The sequence below is a fragment of the Silene latifolia genome, chromosome Y (genome assembly GCF_048544455.1).
Source record: "Silene latifolia isolate original U9 population chromosome Y, ASM4854445v1, whole genome shotgun sequence".
Taxonomy (NCBI): Eukaryota; Viridiplantae; Streptophyta; class Magnoliopsida; order Caryophyllales; family Caryophyllaceae; genus Silene; species Silene latifolia.
Genome location: NC_133538.1, coordinates 52,500,159 through 52,504,770, shown reverse-complemented (window position 1 = coordinate 52,504,770; position 4,612 = coordinate 52,500,159). Strand labels below are relative to the sequence as shown.

General features: G+C 40.5%; 1 non-coding gene across 1 annotated transcript; it reads right to left on the bottom strand.

Moving 5' to 3' along the window:
• Nucleotides 1-677: 677 nt before the first annotated feature.
• Nucleotides 678-784, bottom strand: LOC141635580 (small nucleolar RNA R71). Its single transcript, XR_012540257.1, has one exon. It is a non-coding gene; the product is annotated as a small nucleolar RNA R71 (small nucleolar RNA).
• Between the last annotated feature and the right edge of the window lie 3,828 nt (nucleotides 785-4,612).

Below are 4,612 nucleotides of genomic sequence, written 5' to 3'. Positions count from 1 at the left end.
ATTTTCTTAGATTGTTATTAGTTGTGTCTTTCTTTGCCTTGGGGATGTAAAACTCCTCAAGGTTTGTTCTAATTATTTTAAAGTTGTTTGATATTTTTCATGTCTAGAAGATCACAAGGTAACTTGTTACCCTTTGATCACGAAATTGAAAGGACTTTCACAAACAATAGAAGACTTGCTAGAGGTACTTTGAGAGGTATTGGTGAGGTTGTAGATATTCAACCAAACACTATTGAGTTCGTCAACCCTTTTGCAAGAGAAGGTGAGGAGAACCCAACACAAAATCCAACACAAAATCAACCCACAATGCCTAAATTTTCATCACATTCTGTACCAACCGAGGAGAACCTACCCAATGGTACTCCCACACCACAACACTTAACCGGAAATTTCATTGCCAAATCCGCATTTATCCAATTAGTCGAAAGAAACCAATTTGGGGGATGCCTAGTGAAGACCCTCACTCTCACATGGAGACTTTTTGTGACTATTGTGATGCGATTTCTCAAACCGGTGTATCTCAAGACCAAATTCGATGGGTCTTATTTCCTTTTTCTCTAATTGGCACCGCAAAACAATGGTTGAAAGGCCTTGATAAGGCTACTCTCGGAATTGACTCTTGGAAGAAATTGGCTCTAGCTTTCTACAAAGAGTTCTACCCACCGGAAAAGACTAACATGCTAAGAGCTCAAATTACGGGCTTTAAGCAAAGAGATGAAGAATCTTTGTATGAAGCATGGGAGCGATTCAAGGGAATTTGTCGCTCATGTCCTCATCATGGATTTACCGAGTGGTTCTTGGTACAACAATTTTGGAATGGTCTTTATGAAGACTCAAGAAACATTCTCAACATGGGATCAAATCGTATGTTCACCGAAGTTGACGATAATCAAACTTGGAATAAGATTGGGGAAATGGCGGTCCATAATTCACAATATAGTAGACCTCGCAAGGCTACTAGAGGAGGAAAGCATGAAGTGGACTCTATTACTCAATTGGGTGCTTAACTTAGTCCTCACATTGATACCATCAATTTGAAGTTCGAAAAAGCTATGGCTAGACTTGAAGAAGCCTCAAAATCACCAAAGAAACATGTTAATGCCATGACGGCATCTTCATCAATCCCAAGCGGGATATGTGAGAATTGTGGAACTTTGGAACATGACCAAAGTGAATGTAGGGGAACAAATGAACAAGTGAATGCTTTTCAAGCATACAAGAGTGGTACCCCTTATTCAAATTATTACAATGAAAACACCAAATTCCACCCAAATCTCTCATACAAAAGCCAAAATGTTCAAAACCCTCAACCAACATACACCCCACCTCCCATGTGAAACCAAAATCAAAGACCCTTTTACAACCAAAACTAAGGTTACCAAAACCAAACTCCATACAATCAACAAAATGACCAAGGTTTTGATGTCCAAAAAGAGGTCCTCCAAATGCAAAAGAATCAACAAGAGTTTTTCACTCAAATGCAAAAGGATAGTCAAGCAAAGGAAATCACCATCAATAACATCCTAGCCTACACCAAAATGTTGGAAACCCAATTGACTCAACTAGCATATTCAAGTTCTCAAAGACAAAAGGGGCAATTACCACCTCAAAGTAATCCCCCAAGACATGAAACGGTTAGTGCCATTCACTTGAGGAGCGGTACGAGGTATGAAGCACCAAAGAAGCAAGTTGAGGATGAAGTTGTGGAAGCTAGTGAAAAAGAAGAAGTTGTGCAAAACTTCAAGGATGGAGAATCATCAAAAGAAGAAGTGTCGAAGAAAAGTGAAGACAAGGCCAAGGAGAAGGAACCATTGTGATTAGACTTCCTTTTCCAAGTCGTCAAGCTAAGCCCAAATTTGATGACCAACTTGGAAAATTTATGGAAATTGTGAAGAATTTGGAAGTCTCGATTCCTTTTACGGAATTAATCAATCATGTGCCGGCCTATGCAAAGTACATGAAGGACATCCTTACGAAAAAGAAGTTGATCCGGAAGCTTGAGACTATCGCCTTCACTAAGGTGAGTAGTGCAATCCTTCAAGGGAGTTCACCTCCGAAACTTAAAGATCCGGGAAGCTTCTCAATACCGTGTACCATTGGCGACACAATGATCAACAAAGCCCTTTGTGATCTAGGGGCTAGCGTGAGTGTTATGCCGTATTCGGTGAGTAAAAGGTTAGGGATGGGAGAACTTAAATGTACCAATATCACACTCCATGGCCGATAGATCGACGAAAACACCATTAGGGATATGGGAAGATGTTCCCGTAAGAGTTGGGAAATTTTTCATCCCGGTGGACTTTGTCATTGTTGACATGGAAGAAGACTCCAATATTCCAATCATACTAGGGAGACCTTTCTTGCACACCGCGGGTGCGGTGATAAATGTGAAGCATGCAGAGCTCACTCTAGAGGTGGGAGATGAGAGCATAACTTTCAATCTTGACAAGACCATGAGAGCTCCACGTTTGCATGAACCATGTTTTATGGTTGATCATTATAGCCGGAAGGATGATAGGAAGAAGTCGGAATTTCAATGGAAAAAGAAAGTTGATGATGCTCCATCAAAAGAGCAAGTGAATAGCAACAAAGAGAGCTTGAAAAGCTCGCCCATGACAAGTGAAGAGGATGGCCACATTGACCAAATCAAGAAAGGAGGAGAGTTGTCTCTATCAACTCAAGAGATTTTTAATGACCAAGTAGACGAAGTTTGTGGTCTTTGGGACGATGAGTTTGAAGGGATTTTTAATCCCTACATTGGTAATGCTATCGATCAAGACCAACATGAAGGACAACAAGTGGAAAGATCTATTGAGGATCTTTATCATGATAATGAACAAGCTTTTTACTACTTCTTCAAGGTGTTGAGTAACATCAACAACACCTTGGCCATGCCCCTATGACATCTCACTAAGGATGAGAGTTTGGTGGAGTCCTTTCCAAACCACCATTTGTAAATATTTCTAACTCCCTAACTTGCATTTTAATTCTTACATTGCATTTTTGTCATTTATGGATTTGTGTGCCTTGATCAAGATATTCATCATTTTTGAGAGAAGTCAGGGAGGGACTAATGATTTTATTGATGTGTAGTGCTTTAACTTAGTGTGGGGATAGCAATTGCCTAGGCTATTCATGCCTTTGTAGTGCCCCTACAATGAAGAACACGGGATTTGAAGAATGAAAATGACACGGGATATGGAAGTGCACGGATGGAACTGAATCCGGGTAGACCAGGAGGAATCCTAGCGGCTTAAAGGGTAATCCGCTTGTGTTACAGGAATCCGATCGTCTGTAAAGGAATCCGTCCGTCTAAATGAGATGCAAAAATAAAAAATCTGGTCAGTAAGAGAATCCGAGCGTCCCAGCTGAGAAGATACTCGTCTGAAACTGGCCGCTCGTCTTTTTGCCAGTGCAGATTAAGAAAAGTTCCTGTAAGAGAATACGCTCGTCTTTGAGGAAAGCCGCTCATCCCACATTCAGAATACGCTCGTCTTCTTTGAAAGACGCTCGTCTTTAGGCGAGTTTTCCTGAAGAAAATTTGAGCAGAATCTGAGCGTCCTGACAGGAATCCGCTCGTCTTCCCCTGCTGTTCTGAATTTTTTGGGTGTTTTAATACACCTTCCCACATTCATTTCATTCATTCAAACACTACCCATAAACCCCAAAACCCTCATCCTCTCCATCACCAAAAACAAGATTTCCTCAACCAAATTCAACAAAATCAAATTCAAACTTCCTCAAAACAACAATTAATCACTCCTTTTGCAATAATAATTGATTCAAGCACCAAAATCTTCAACCTTTGAGTCGATTTTTGAAATACAAAGAAAAATCCCTTCATCTTAAATCGATTTGGGTATAATTAGAAATTGAAGATTCTCAATCTTTTCTTGGTGTAATCGACAATGGCAAGAACAAAAGGAGCAACAAAGGCACTCAAAGCAAAGACACTTTCGAAAAGGCAACAAAGCCTTCAAGCAAGAAAAGCTTCAATGGCTATGGTGGTTTCTAATGCAAACTTGGAAGTTCAACAACAACAAGATCCTCCCCTAGAAGCAACAACAACAACAACTCCGGAAATCGCTCAATTATCCAACTATCCGGAGGTAATTTTCATTTCCAACTCCCATAGGGATACATTTGCCAAGTATGCTGAGAAAGCCATTTTTCCCACCAAATTCATTTGTGGAGATGCCTTGAACAAATTGGGTGTCCTTGAACAAACAAAAGCCTTCTTTGAAGCCATGGGTTTGGGTAAATTGTTCACCACAAGAGAATTGACATACCCCTCTCTTACCTTGGAATTCTTAAGTTCATTGAAAGTGACTAAGGTAGAGACTAGAGAATACATCGAGTTTCGTCATGCGAATGTGAATAGGCGCATCACCTTTGATGTTTTGGGTAAGATATTAGGCCTTAGTGATACACCATATTATCACAATATGCCCGAAAAGTATGACCCCGCTCCTCTTTGGGAGGCAATTTCCGGGAAGAAATTTGTGAGCTTTCATGCTTGTCGCCCCCTATTAGTCCACCATCTGGGCATTAGAGTGTGGCACAAGGTCATCGGGAATACTATAATAGCAAGAAAAGGCACTAATCACTTTAC